The sequence below is a fragment of the Haemaphysalis longicornis genome, unplaced genomic scaffold (genome assembly GCF_048455015.1).
Source record: "Haemaphysalis longicornis isolate Haplotype H1 unplaced genomic scaffold, Haemaphysalis longicornis Haplotype H1 scaffold_8, whole genome shotgun sequence".
Classification (NCBI taxonomy): domain Eukaryota; kingdom Metazoa; phylum Arthropoda; class Arachnida; order Ixodida; family Ixodidae; genus Haemaphysalis; species Haemaphysalis longicornis.
Window position 1 is genome coordinate 142,846,797 of NW_027526445.1, and position 16,288 is coordinate 142,863,084.

Below are 16,288 nucleotides of genomic sequence, written 5' to 3' on the forward strand. Positions count from 1 at the left end.
CGACGGATGATCAACTCGTAGCTCTTGAATCGTATATTAAGGATGCCTTCGTGCATAAACAGTATTGCGTAACTGTGTTTTTCGACTTCGAAAAGGCCTATGATACCGCTTGGCGTTATGGAATCCTTACTGACCTCAATTCATTCGGCGTTTCTGGTAATAGGTTTAACACTCTTGCTTGTTATTTGTCGGAGAGAGCCCCTCGCGTCAGAGTTGGTTCTGCACTGTCAAAGGTACGTGTGCAAGAAAATGGCGTGCCGCAAGGTGGAGTGTTGAGCTGCACGCTCTTCATAGTTAAGATGAACGCTCTTGGAAAGGCACTGCCACCCACAATCTCTTATTCCATTTATGTAGACGACGTCCAGATATCCTTTAAATCATGTAACATGTCCATCTGCGAACGTCAAGTCCAGCTCGGCGTCAACAAGCTTGCCGGCTGGGCAGACAAGAATGGTTTTAAAATTATTCCCGGAAAGAGCTCTTGTGTTGTATTCTCCAGGAAGCGTGGGGTCCACCCGGACCCAGACATCCCTCTTGCGAATGTGCCAATTCCTGTGAACAATGAGCACAAGTTTTTAGGCATTTTATTCGATGAAAAACTTGCATTCATTCCTCATATAAAACAGCTCAAAAATCAAAAGCCTAAAAACAATGAATATCCTTTAGGTTCTCTCACATCAATCTTATGGGGCCGACAAACAACTCCTGCTGCGCCTGTACACGGCGTTGGTGGGGTCTCGGCTCGACTACGGCAGTGTCGTGTATGGGTCGGCGACAAAGACCGCACTGAGAATGCTCGACCCAGTGCTGCATCTTGGCCTTCGGCTCTCATGCGGCGCTTTCCGCACTAGCCCTGTCGGAAGCCTTTATGTCGAATGCGACAAGTGGTGTCTAGGGCATAAGCGGGAGTATGTTGACCTTCTATGTGCATCTAAGATTGTGTCCCTTACCAACCATCCTTTTAATCCCATCATGAACAATACATCAAACTTGCAACTCTTTTTAAACAGGCCATCTATTTTCTTACCTTTCTCTCTCAGAGTTAAGGAGGAGGCTTCTGCACTCACGGTCCCTCTTTCAGACACGCACAAGACACCCACCCATAATTTAATTCCACCATGGCATCTACATCCTATATCATGCGACCGGTCATTCACATTAGTAGAAAAAAATAGGGTACCCAGGAGTGCAATTCTGCAGCACTTCCTCTTCCTGCAGGACAAGTACAGGTGCGCAGAATTTTATAGCGACGCGTCGAAAACTGGTTTTACTGTATCTTGTGCAGCGCACGGACCAAATTTTACCGTTACTAAAACAATGAATATTCATAGCAGTATTTACACGGCAGAAGCCTATGGCATTTTACTCGTGTCAAATCACATCCTCGAACATAAAATTCCAAAGTCCATCGTCTACACAGATTCTCTAAGCGTTGTACAGGCACTGTCATCAGGAAAGACATCTAAAAACTATGTGATCAATGCTCTTTTCAAGGTACTAATGACTGCATATGCCTCAAATCTTCAAATAACTATATGCTGGGTACAAGGTCACTGTGGGATCCCTGGCAATGAGACTTCTGATCAAATGGCTGGTGCTGCTGCTCTCATGACCACAGTTGACATAACAACAGTACATTACACCGACCTAAAAACACACATCAGGCGACAGCTTCGTAACACATGGCAATTACGCTGGAGTCAACAAACAGACAACAAACTACACGTAATAAACCACAACTGGGACGCTATATAACTGACTCACACAACAGATACACTGAAGTCGCCCTGGCTAGGCTGCGGATAGGCCACACACATGTTACGCACTCCCACCTGCTCACTGGAACTTCAGGACCCACGTGTAGCAGGTGTGGAAAGGGCCTATCCGTAGTCCACATACTAATCACATGCAAGGCACTTGACACAACACGACACAAACATTTCCCTGAATTATACAGACGACACATTCCTTTGCACCCATCATACTTTTTAGCCGACGAACCAATGTTTTCTAGTCAACGTGTTTTTAAGTTTTTAGCTGAGGTAAACTTTCTGCAGCTCTTGTCATATCACGTGTAATCACCCTGGCCCTATACACCAGCCATCACCATTGTCTTTTTTTTTTACATCACCTTTATTTTTAGTCACATGTTTTAGTACTTACGGTCTGATCAAAACTCAATAACTTCTTCTTTGGCGCTCTTTGCCCATAGTCGGCCTTGCGCCAATAAAGCCTAACCATCATCATCATCATTGCCATGTGGTAAGAAGAGCCCATACCCGAAGGGGGATTAGCCCAAGAAGAATAAGATGGAAGAAAAGACGAATATACATAAGAATCACAGTACGGGATGGCGAGAAGTATTTGGAAGGGACCAATGAAGAACATACACAGAGTGATTAAGAGGAGGAGGAAGCTAGCTGGACCAGCAAATGGCAGCCTCACACGATAGAATGCGAGATGAAGAGGTGTACGATGAAGTCGGAGTAGACAGTGTTGAACGAGGTCTTGGGAGGAATGGTGGCAAGTTCGGGCCGTGCCCCACAACGCACCAACGCCATCGCATCGTTTGGCAGCGGGAAGTTCGTAACCAACTATTACCAGCGGCTTCGCACTTCTGGCCTCCTGCTCACCGGCAGCATCGCAACGCCGGCGACCCGTCCGGCCGTGCCCCACAACGCACCAGCGGAATCGCACCGTTTGGCAGCGGGAATCTCGTAATCACCTATTACCAGCAGCTTCACACTGCTGGCCTCCTACTGAGGCGTGCGCGTCAAGGAACCTCTGGCAGCGCACCACGGTCATCGAGACTCCTGACGACCACCACGGGCCATCGCCACATGCTACAAGCCTCGGCAACGCGTAAGCCAACCGACCCACAGGGCCACGTCCTTTGGCATCGCACCGGGTTCGTCGCGGTACCGGCGGTAGGATTTGTTTGAATTTGACATAGATAGTTAATGAATTGCAGTGACTTTCTGACTAGATTTTTGGTAGGGTGAGGATGTGCTTGCTTTTTTGTTGTACGGTGATATGCTTGTTCATTTTTAAATATATTGTGTGGGCATCGAATGCCGCAACCCGAGCCTCATTTCTCTCCCACGTGAGACGCGTGACACCTCCCCAATCGCTCTTTCTTGCTTACGTCTGACGCGATTTGGAAACGTGGCCTGCTTGAAGAGCGGAGTGCAGTTTGTACCTTGCAGAGTGGTTTTTTACAGGGCTCAGCCATGTGGCCACCATCGTTGTTCTTTACTGCCCAACAGTGCTCGCGCGCTCTGTCATTGAAACATCTGCCTCTTTGGCCAGTATGAGACTGGTTACAATTCATGGGAATCTCATACACAACTCGCATGGGGCATTTTGTGTATAATTGTCCGTGCTTCTTGGAGCACGATTGCCCCTTCGTTTGCGTCGTAAATGGCTAAACATTCGCGAATTTACAGGGCGCGCTGAACACGACGTCAGCATCGTACCTTTGAGCAACTTCTTTAGGCTATGCGGATCCTGTGCCAACACGGAATAACATGAACTTTTTTTAAACGCGAAAGTGTTTTATTCAGGGATTCAGGAAGATTTCACTTAGACAATATTCGTCACGGAAGTGACGCCAGTACAACGACACAAACGACCTGTAAATGGTGCACCCCTGCACAACGGATCTTCTTGCGGGGAAGCAACGTTTAGAAATAAATAGTACGTTATACTTCTGGTTGTTCGTTTTCGTGTTTTATATTTTATCACAAAATGTTTCATGCTGGGATACACCAAGATTTCACAGACGCCATATCCCTCACGGAAAGGATGCCAGTGCACCATTGCCGAAGCGACCCGCCAGCAGGACGACGCTCACCAAGCACCCCCACAAGACAGCCACTGACCCACAAATCCTACTCAGCAGCAGATTTCGCTGCACCTTTCACTTTCGTGTTTTACTGATTTCTATGACAGAGGAATCAACCAGTGTTTTACTGTTTTCTTTTCAATGTCACCTTCCTTTTGTGTTGGTTTATTTTTCATTTATATATTTAAACATGGCTCAGAGGTAAGAAAGAGAGATTGTGAAGGCGTACTTTATAAGACAGGAAAGAAGTGCATCAGTAGACCGTCGGTCACATTATCACTCAAAGAACTCGAGTTCTCAGATGGACACGTTTAGGTTGGCACAAGTTGTTGGTGTAATGTTTTCATGACATCAAAACAGTGTATTTAACCTAGGGATTTTCACTAATAAAGTTAGGTTGGAAGTGGCGGCGTATGTGTGTCTACGTGTGTACCGCTAAACGAGGTTATTTTGTTCTTAGTGCTTTAGTAGTTGAACAAAATACAAAATAGCAACGCATTTAGTCTTGGAAGAGTTTTTCATGATTGGTGGGCGTCATTTATTGCTTAGCTTAATCACTGTTTCTCTACCACTGTTTCATACACAGGCATCGCTGTTTATGATAAGCTTGTTGTGCATAAGAAAAACGTTTTCCAGGCCGTTTTTGGTTTTAACCTGTCATAGCTTTCGCCGAATTTCCCGGAAACGGGGAGGGTAGTATCTTGAAATACTAAAATCGGTAGCCTTAAGCCTATTGCCGCTGCTCATTTTTGTTTCAGTGTCCTTAAATGATGCAAAGCACGCAAATATAGGACGGTTTCCGTTGGGGTCATGTATTCCCATTCGTTGCGCTTTGCGCATGGCTCCAACATTCACCTGTAGTTTTTTCTAGCAACAAGATTTAACTCTGTTTTCACATGATTTCCAAATTTCCTGTGGGTCGTCATCCTTAGAGCCGCAAAAGACAAGGTTCAGTCTAAGGCTCCTGTTATCTACGTCGTCTGACCTATTATACAGAGTTGCCACATGTTCGCATTGCGTTTGTGGTCTTTTGGGTCTCTCCTCCACATACCTCTTTTTCTCTAGTACTTCCAGTCGACCGTCTAAGTGCTGGAGTCGTGTACCTAAATTGTTAATTGTGCTTTCTAGCCTGGTTTGGTTTTCTTCCATGTTACAAACTCACTCTACACAAGCAATCCACGGCATTCGTCACGTGGCACAAGCCACAAAGTTCGCACATACCATTCACTACTTCACGAAGATAGGGTTCAAATTGCTGCAGATAGGGTTCAAATTTCAGCTCTACCCGGCAGCAAGGAGGCAGACATGGCTACTCGCCTGTACACGTTGATGCGACCACTATCACCTTTGCGCGAAGATCTTTGTGGAAACCTGGCACAGCAGAAAGAAACTCTCCGTCGCACCACGCGAGCCCTCTTAACGCCGTGGGGTTCAAACCTCGCTGGTGTCTTAACACGCCGAGAGGAAGTTGCGCCGCGGCGACTACACGTTGGGATCTCGCTTACGCCGTCCATGACTGCGTCTTTGCCATCGCAGTACCGCGGCTCATACGACTCAGCCAGCTCATTCTGTGACTCCTTCGTAGAGAATGTGAATGGGAAACCCTGGTGTGGCCCGGCACCGGACTTCATCAGATCAGACTACGGCCCCATCGTGCAAACGACGCCCTCTGCCCATTCCGCCCTCCAGATGTGTAGCGCTGGGTTTATGGACCATATCATGGGCAACATTTAAACTCTATCCACGAATCAAACTTTTCGTGTACCTGTGAACTCGTGTACCGCTATGCTGCAGAGTATTCTTTTTATTTAAAAATACGAACAATTCGTAAAATCTAGTGGGTGCGGTAAGACGAAGTCCGAAGGCGTTAGCGCGTAGGTTTCAGACAGCGCCCCGGTTACTGAAGCAGCAAGGGCTGCTGTTTCGCCGGCGAATTTGCCCTAATTTGTTCTGAGCAGCGACTCTCTGTCGCGTCACGGAGCACGAGATCGCAGAGCACCCCCGTAGATAAAGGCCTTGAATTGGACTTAGGCATGCCAAGAGGGATACGGGCCACCAATGGGGAGAGTAGGTGCGCTTTCCGGACAGGCTTCCTGGGTTTATAGACATAATCCTAGGATGGTATCTGATGTAAGTGGTGACTTGGGTCGTTGTGCATGAAAATATCGAGGGGGGGGGGGGCATTAGGGCCCCACAAGCACACCATTTCCCTAGATCCCTGAAAAGCTGTCAGTGCATCGACACCTTCTAGGTTACGTTAGATTTTGCTGAAATTTGAATTGACACTAATGAGGATAGATGCTCAATCATGTCTGCCATTTCAGAACGATCACTTGAGCTTTTCTTTCGAGAAACTCCAGAGAGTACGCAGTTCAAGTCAAAAGATTCGACGCTATATTAACGTTAAGGGTGTCCGAGACCGTAAATACTACGTGTTCTGAGCATGAATGGTTGTACGTATATCGCAGAAAGCTACGACGCCATTCGTTATGTATAGTTTCCCGATCGTGAAGGAGACTGCAATCGTTGGTCTGTCAATGGAGATGGGCGTCAAGACGTACGTGCTAAAGGATTCTGCCGGTCTCCCCAACTTCATCCCGTACGCGCCGTGTGAGTCTGCAGGATTGGCCAGCGCAAACATTGTAAGTATTGCATTTTCTCGTCTGGTATCCGCATGAATTAATCACTTGTGCCACTTTGTACCATGCGGTAAATGAAAAAATCTCATAGAACGGGGGTAAAGCCCATTTATTTCTTAAAAATTGTGGCCCAACAAATGGATGTAATAAATGCATTGTTATAGACAAACCTTCGCTGGCTTACTATATTTCGAAGACAAATTCTGTTTAATAAGTGGTCCAAGAAAAATGCACATTACAGAAAAAAATACGTCATGTGCCGCTGCATATTTTTTCTATTTACTCTCCCCTATGTTCCCATCTATTTATTCTCCACTGTACTCACCCAAGTTGGAGATGTCTCCATACAACAGAACTGTTGTACATCAAGCCCTTTTGTGCGCCTGACGTGGGTTGTACGTCACACGGGGGTAAGAGAAGGTCCCCAGACCTGCCAGAGGCCTCCCAAAAACCGGTTCCCAGAGCCACCGATGGAGGGCGCTGTGGCCTCGCTTAAACCCGCTTAAACGTTCGCGCCTAAACGTCCCGAACAGGCGGGACCTTCAGATGCTGATTCCCTTGAGGGAGCCGTAGAATATCCGTGGCGACCTGTTGAAGTTCTAGCGGACACAAGGAATCAACAGTTCCGCTAAAAATTTTCAACTGGGTGGAACTGGATTGTATTTTTAATGATGATAGTATTTCTTGGGGAACACAACCGTGGGAATTTTGTTCTCTCAGTCCCTCTGTTCAGCCCGGCGAAAAGCTAAAATAAATTCTGAACGAGACGTTTATGTAGGAAAAACATTTACAAACTGCTAAATCTCGTGGCAATTTTCATACTTGCCAATTTTGTGGAATGAAATGAGAACAATATAGGCCAGTTTGAACCAAGACACCAATACATGGCCTGTAAATGGAGTGTTCTTGGAGTAAATTTTTCGTGGCCGCGTATTATTTATGACAGATATAAAAAACGCACTGTAAACAGTGTTTTGACCCAAACATACAAAGACAGCAGTCGACCAGTCGACCACGTGGCGGTGTTCCCAGCTCAACAGTAATGGAAGGTTCCAGCATACAACGCGCCACCTGTTTAAAGCGAAAAAATTGGATTGGCTCTACCAAAGGTCCTCCATCGCGTATCGTTGGAGGAGCAGAAACTGTGAGCAAGAGCGTGAGAGATGAATGGTGGGGTGGGGGGCGGCGTCGGGAGAAGGAGGGTGTTTACGGGGCAAGGGCGCCAAACGACGATCGCGTTTCGACGACAGTATCAGTAAAGTGAGCGGATACGCGGCCAATTTTTTTCAATGAACAAGCACAGATTAGAGATATTCGCCAGTGCTGCCGCTGTGTAGCCGAGGGTGCTAGCCACTGCCCCAGAGTTGCAGCCTGCCATGGTTAAGCGTACCATCGAGTGTGTGCACGTGGTCTGGATGGCTGGCGATGACCTAGTTCTTGCACAATAGGAGTGCGGCAACTGTCGGCGATACAATCTTCGCTGTCCAAAGTTCTATCGCTCGCATCTGTATATCGGGCGAGAACTGCCAATCCCGCCCGAGAAGATATCCTAGTTATGACCAAAGAGACGTAATAAGATTAAACCGTTCCTTATCAGTGGGTGGATTAGCATGCGCTTACGCCTCATGAATAAAGCGTCATCAGTGTTAACTATGAAATCCTGCGCCGTGAATGATCCTGCGTACACCTGTGACTGAGTAAAATTCTCTGTAGCAATACCAATACTTATGGGCAGTTTGTCCTTTCTTAATTTATTTGCTGCAGTATTCAGAATCACACCTCCGTGCGGACAAATACATTTAGAGAGGAAGCATAAAAAGGTTCAATTGCAAGCTATGTGCGCGCGTGCTCTGAAGCCCAGCGCAGTGTTACCCACAGGCTAGCGCATACCCGCAGAGGCGTCTGGTACGCTTTGCAAACACCTAATCAATTCAGTAGTACATTCAGTGACACGGATTGATCAACCATATCATTGCAAACAATATTATACAATCAATCCGTTCTAGCCGGGAAGACATACGTAGCGCAAACGTGGTGCCTTACTGAACGACTAAAAAGCGAACTTACCTCCGCACAACTGGCCATGGAACGAATATTGTGACAGTGAACGGTGTTGCGTCCTGTCATCTTGGTTGCCCGATCAGTTAGGAGGCTGCCCTTCGCCGGCACTCTGAGTACGCGGCGTCTGGTCCGCCCGTGAACGGGCGACACCTCGACCTAAATCGGCCTCGATGATTGTGGTATCATGTACAATTGACACTATACGATTATGTAATGATGAACTCACACGTTGAGGGTTGGAGCAGGTGAAATGAATACGTTTATTTTAAAGGGGAACTTGTGCCCCAAAGCGAGCTACTAAAAATCAGCTTCAACTTCACGTCATTTTTCTCGACTTCGAGGCGGCTCTAAGCCTTTTCTTCTTCTTTAATTGGCTAATCAGTATCCTCGCAGAGTAACTACATGAACACAGATTCCGCTCTCGACCTTATATACCCGTGACATGATCATAGTGCCCTAAAGGAAAAAGAAACAGACTCGGGCTGGCCACGTAGGGCTATGAATTGACAACAGGTGGACCACGAGGGTAGCAGAGTGGATAGTTTCAAATGGGTCTAGAAGAAACGGAAGGTGATCAACTCGATGAAGAAAAGGAATAAAAAAATTGGGAGGCAAGAACGAACGGGTGCCGCGCAGAACTGAAGCGGGAGGAGGCGAATTGTATTGGCTTTCACCCTTCAGTGAACCTAAATAGCGTTTGATGATGGCGATAAATTAATCTATCAATTAATCAATCAATAATACATCCATCAATCAATCAACAAATTTTGCACCTGAAGTAGTGCGTGAACTCTCAAGTCCTCGCGCGTACTTTCCCTGCGCGCGCACTCTAGCAGGCGACAGCACAGCTTGTAGCCGTAGGCGTTTAATAAACAGTACTTCAGAAGCACCACCGTAAGGTGAGTCTGATGGCATCACTTTAAGGAAGACAATAAGGAATCACTTTGACTCATGCTCACACAGCGAAAATGAACGAGATGTTGCCTCCTTGTACATTTTGAATGAATTCACGTCACATCGGCTCCTTATTTGTTGATTTATTCGACTAGCACGAAAGCGTGCACATTTTGCACGTATGAGTGACTCGTACAAAACGTTGACCGACCCCCTTGTTCTTTCAGATATGCAGCGAAATTTATAAGATTCACAACGATTATTACAGTTGGGGGCTTACGGGCTACATCACTGGGTCAGACAAAAAAAATGTTTTTTTTGCGGAGTCATTTGAGACAATAGCCAAGAAGGTAAGTTGTACAAGACGTCATTCTTTTCCTTGCTTTCGATGGTAATTTTGGATGTAAACGAAATTTTAACAAGAAATGTAGCCCAGAGGCGTAATCTCTCCACATCGCAACTTTACGTTACAGTCAAGCGTCACACCATAGCACACTTTTGTCATAACGATTCCGCTTTCTCTCAGCAGCCCTCTGGTGTAATTAAGTAAGTTGCGTGCTTTTGGGGAACAGTGGGAAGTGTGCAATTTCAGGAACGGGTTGATTTTGCTGCAGCAAAGTTAACACAGTCTCTTTAGGAAACTAATGGGAAGTGTACCAGTTTCACTTCCATTTGCGGGTCCCCAACTACTACTGAAACTAACTTTTGGGCCAGGTTATCGTGTCCGACAAAATTTAATATTTTTCAATAAATATACCTTTGAAAGCCCAAGCAAGCTACATCACATAAAGGGGGGGCCATTTACAACAAAACAGTAAGAAACATACAAAAACACACTGTAAATGTGGTACAACATATTCTCAGCTAATGTACATATGCAGGGAAACCGCATCAACGAATGTAACGTTAAATAAACAAAACAGGTGACACTAAATGCAACAGATAAATATAACAGTATGGTCGCGAAAGTGCTTACATATCAAACATTCCTAGTTACTGATGATGGTAATGTGGCAAGACAAGTGGCGCCATCGCTTTATCACTAATACTGCACTGGTGAATATTCGTACATGCTAGAGCGCACAAATAGGATGAATACTTGCAACGGGTGATGGGTGCGGCGGGAGATGTTCGATGCCGGCTGTACGTGTAAATTCCGCAAAGACAATGCGCTATGATAACTTCTTATAAAATACTGAGCTTGAAGTTTTGGCGACATTGTTACAACGTTTCTATGTTTAGGCTTTTTCGGAGCTGGATTATACTGTCACGCCCGCAGTTACAGAATTATGAAAGGGGAACAGCGCAAACTCAGACAGGACACAAGAAGAAGGAGGTGACAAACACGAGCGCTGTTTGTCACCTCCTTCTTCTTGTGTCCTGTCTGAGTTTGCGCTGTTCCCCTTTCATAATCATGCACCAACTCGCCCAAGCCTTAACCCTTGCAGTTACAGAAAATGTAGCGAATAGCACGATTTTGGACAGCTTCGAATCCTATTCGCTTTGTGGTGTATACAGTCGCCTATTCGCTTTGTGGTCTTACGAACGAGGTGTATACAGTAAGTTTTGTTTCCGTTGTAGCCATGTAAAGTCATTTACGTAGAAGTCCTAGGGTCTTGCTTGCTTTCTTTGTAATGTAGTCTATATGGGCGTTCTATGTGCGACTGGGTGTGAGAATTACGGGTAGCTATTCGTAAGGGTGTGCGCAAGAAACGCTCGAGTCATGCAAATATTAGTCATAGGTGAGAGATCAGCTTACGTTTGTCAATGCCATGACTTTAGACTTTCAATGTTTATTACCATTAGCCACTTGGGGCACCAGGATGATAGGACATTTACCTCATTTTGTAGGAGTATAGAATCATTGATGCAGTTAATTTCGCCGTACAGAACACAATCGTGAGCATAAAGGTGGATCTGAGGTGAACTGAAGTCAGGAATGTCATTGATGTGCACCAAAAATAACGCCGGACCCACCATAGAACCTTGCATCACCCCAGATGCGACTCAAACAGGGGACGAGACGGTATTGTGACACACGGAGATGTATTCATTAGGAATTTTTTTATCCACGTTATCTGGGTGTTGTGAATCTAGAAGCTGTGTAATATTGATACTGTGCGCGGATTAGGAACTAGATCAAGCCTTTGAACAGCCCAGAAAAACTGAGTAAGTTTGGTTGCCTGAATATATTATATCAGCGCGGCTGCTGAGGCAGGCGAGAAAGCAGACGTAGAGCTGGTTTGCTGTTGTACGACGAGAGCTTCCCCCGTCTAGGTAAAGAAGGGGAACCGCGTCCTTCAAAAGAGAGAGGAAAAAGGGTTCTCAAGCGAACAGGCGGCAATGGCGCCAGGAATAAAGCCAGGAGTCGCCCGTACAACAAGTTAAGCTCCCAAAGGCGACCGGTGAAGAGGGTGGAAAAAGACACAAAGGCGCGCTGCCGACATGAGGGCGGCAGACCCGATAGGAAGGAAAAGTCCCCATGGGTGGCGGTGCCGAGCGGCTTCCGCTCCAGAAACTCCCTACCTAGATTGGGGAGCTTTTGAAGAAAGGAGCAGTTACCGGCTGAATCGCAAAAAGGTCAGAGTCCACTGGTTTTCACTGAAAAGGTATGGTAGAGGCTGCATGAACATAAACATCAATATGATTAGGCTTGGCGCGGTCGACGGCGACGACTTCTCGTTTGCCCCGCACGTCGATTGTAATGGTCTTGTTATTATGTCCCAAAACGTTGAAAGGGCTATCGTACGGTGGAGTGAGGGGCGGCTTCGTTGCGTCGTTTCGCACGAGCACATGTGTAGCTCAGTCCATGTCGGGAAAAGGAAAAGCTTTTCTGTTGAGGGCGATGCGGGGTGCAGTTGGCCTGCGTTTCTCAATGCGGTCGGAGGTTGCTGGAGTGGAAAGTCTGGTCACAGAAGAATTATCCCGGGAGGCTCCTTATTGAGCCGTACATCATTTCCGCTGCTCTGAAGCCGAGATCTTCCTTTACCGTTGAGCGTAGGCCAAGAAGAACGAGGGGAAGCTATTGCACCCAGTGCTGGCGTTCGAGTTTCCTTGTAAATGCAGCTTTGAGTTACCTGTGCAAGCGTTCAACTATTCCCGTCCTGGCGGGGAGGTAGGTAGTTTTATGCTGCAGCTCGTGCCGAGGAGGGTCGAAAGCGCAGAAAAGAGGTTGCTCTGGAACTGCCGTCCCTGTTCAGTTGATATGCGGGCGAGGCAGCCAAAGCGGGACACCCATGCCTGAATGAAGGCGTGCACGACGGTCTCAGCTGATATGTCCGCAATTGGTATAGCTTTGTGCCATCAGATGTATCTGTCGATGCATGTGAGCAGGTACCCGAAACCTTGGCAGCACGGTAGCGGTCCCACCAGGTAGAGGTGAACGTGGTCAAACCGCGACTCAGGAGTCCGAAATTCCTGTAGTGCAGCCTGAATGTGCCGAGTTACCTTCACTTGCTGACACGTTTCACAAGTCCGAGCCCAACGTCACGCGTCCGCGTTTACGCCGGGCCAAACGAAGCGTTCTGTTATCAGCCGCTGGGTGGCTCGGACACGTGCGTGGCCGCTGGAGTGGAAAGTGTTGAATACCACTCGGCGAAAAGTCAGTGGGATGTAAGGTTGTGGGATTGCCTGGGAGGTATCGCAGGTTATCATGCCCTGGACGTAGAGAAGTGCAACTTCCGAAAGAACGAGTGAAGATCCCCCACCTTTCAGTCTCGTCAACTCAGTGTCCTTCCGCTGAGCCGCGGGCAATCGCCTCGAAGTCCAGGACCTGTGTGCTAACCACGTTGACGCGAGACAAGGCGTCGGCTGCTCCGCTTTTGAACCCGGGAACGTGGCGGATGTCTCTAGAAAACTCAGAGATGAATGAGAGCTGAAGAATTTCCCCTGATAAGTAGGAGGAACTGTTTTGTTCAATGCGTAGGTGAGAGGCTTGTGGTCTGTCAAGAAGTAGAACTCGCGACCTTTGAGGAAGCAGCAGAAATGCTTAATAGAACAATAGATTGCGAGCATTTTCCTTCCAAAATTCCTGTACCGTACTGCTGCAGGCTTCAGGCATTTCGAAAAGAAGTCCAGTGGCTCCCACTGTGCACCCTCCTGCTGCTGTAGCACTGCTCCGACCGACGTGGAGGAGGCGTCCACCATGAGGCGTGTAGGAGCGTCAGGGAGAGGATGAATGAGAAGCGTAGCCGCGGACAGCTCGTCCTTAACTTTCTGGAAAGCGTTCTGGTGTTCATCAGACCACCAAAATTCTAGTGCCTTTTCGTCTCGGCGCAGCAGGTCGGTCAATGACTGGAGCAGTTGAGCACAAGAGGGAATGAACCACCGGTGGAAGTTAAGAGCCCGAGGAACTCTCTCAGCTTGCGGAAGGTTGTTGGAGCAGAAAATTTCTTGACGGATTCCGCCCTCGATTCCAATGGCGTAATGCCTTCAGCGGTGATGTGGGGGCCGAGGAAGTTGAGAGCATCGACACCAAACACGCACTTTTCAGGTTTCACCACAAGACCGTGATCATATAGACGCTGAAAGAGCTGACGGAGGTGCTGTTCGTGCTCGCTAGGAGTTCTGCTGGCCACTAAAATGTCATCCAGGAAGACAAAGACAAAAGGAAGACCGCGGGTGACCTCATCCATTAACCTTTGAAAGGTCTGTGCTGCATTTTTTAAGCCGTAGGGCATACGGACAAACTCAAACAGGCTGAATGGAGTTGTTATGCCTGTTTTTAGTATGTCCTCTGGTTCGACGTGGATTTATAGTTGCTGTATAGTTTTGTAACTGCCCGCCGCGCACTAAAATCGTGAATATGTTGCAGAGGATACTGGCCCGGAGTTGGCAATGCGTTCAAGGCTCTGTAGTCGTCCCCGTCTTCTTTAGGCACCATGTGCAGTGGTGATGGATGGTTGCTAGACTATGGGAGAATAATTCCGAGATGCAGCATATGCTTTAACGCACTGCGTGCAGCTTGAAGCCTGTTTCTGGACAGCCGTCATGGCCGGGTGGGGAATGGCGGCCCGATGGTGAGGACGTGGTGAGTCACGTTATGTTTCACCAGCTGTTCCGTGTTGTGGGGCTTAGTGAGAGCAGAAAATTCAGCCAGGACGTGGTGGTAGGCAGATACTGGTTTGAAGGCGCAGATGCCAGATGAGCAGATGTTTGACTCAAAACCACGTACCTTGAGGGATGTGTTGTTATCTTTGAGGCAATGGTAACGTACCCTCACATCCGGGTTGAAGTGGCTCAAAGGCTGCCCCGAGTATGGCGAAATTAACGCCTGCCACCACGAAGGACAAGCGAAACAGGCGCCTGAGTCTAACTTCTATTGTCAACGAGCGAAGGCCTACGTAGTGATCGCAATGTTGTTCACCGCCTCCAGCGAGGATATGTTCTTGCTACGTCAGCGATCCTCAAAGGTTGCCGGGACAATAGAGATTTCGTCTCCCGTGTCGACTAGCAGGCGCAAGTTGCTTACGCGGTCGACTGCGAAGAACAGGCGGCTGCATGGAGGGCCGATGTCGTAAGCTGCCGTTAAAAAGTGGCCCGGGCGTTTCCCGGAAAAGAACAAGGTTGAGTGCAGCGGCTAGCACCCGTGCCGAAACATCGGTGGTACCAGCAAACTCCCTCCTGTCTATCTTGTGACTGGCTTCCCTGGGAAGAGCTTGCCTGTCTTGAAAGGTATTGGTTGCGCTGTTGCTCGCCCTGTTGGGGAGCGCCAGACAGCAGACGTTGCTGCATGGTCTCGGTAAGTTGTTGCACTTTCTCCTCATGGCGCGACAGTCGATCTGGTTGTTCGTGTGCTTGCAGCAGCTATGGGCGCAAAATTTGGAGTAGAGTATTCCGTGATGCGATCGGGAAGTTGCTCCAGTCGATCAAGGGACGTCTCATCTGAAACCGCGAGAACCACGCGCACCGACTGGGGCAGCCGTTGCAGAAAGCGTTCCCGAAGAAGTGGTAGTTGGCGGTCCTAACGCGCATGCACACCAAGTTGTTACCGCATCCGGTGCAGCAGAAGGGAAGGTCGTTGGTCGCCCCCAGCACTTCCCGACATAAGAGCTGCTGCAGTCTGTTTTCTTCGGGCGCCTCGAGGCGGTCCAGCACCGTCTTTTGGAGGGTGTCGTATTCCCCTTGTATGGCAGGTGAAACCAAAAGATTCGGCGTTTAAAGGTCCAATGAGACGCAATGTGCAACAGTGGATATTCCGTCTCGTTGGATCTTTCGTCTCATTGGACATGGAGGCTCGATTGAACCTTCAGATTCGGCGGATATTTCGTCTCGCTGGACATTCAGGCTCGACTGGACCTTTCATCTCGTTGGATCTTTCGTCTTATTGTACATTGAGGATCGATTGGACCTTTCGTCTCGATTGATCTTTCGTCTCGTACATTCAGACTCTTACTATAAATTAATGTCCGGAGCACTCTAAAGTTACCTTGAATGACCTCTACCGCAATATGGTTGTAGGACCTTTTGCATTTTCCCGCGAAATAAATTTTACACGATAATTTCAAGTAAAATGTACGCCTGGAACCTCTGATTTCCGTCGTAAAATTTCAGTCAGCTTACAACGCTATTGACGAAAGCTAGCTTGGTCGCGAGTATGTTGCTGGGAGAGACCAAATAGGAGTCCAGATTTTTATTAGGACCTGTTTTATCATTTAAGGGTTTTTTGTTTTGGTGTGCAATTTTATCAGCGAAAAATAATATTCCCGAGCTTCATGCACATGGCAACCACGTGAGTGCTATATAAACACGCAAACAGTCACGTGCTCTTCCATTAAAAAAAGTGTGCTACGACAATCGCCTGAGCCATCATTTGAACAGCCGTTACCTTCACCGTCCCGGCAGTGTCAGA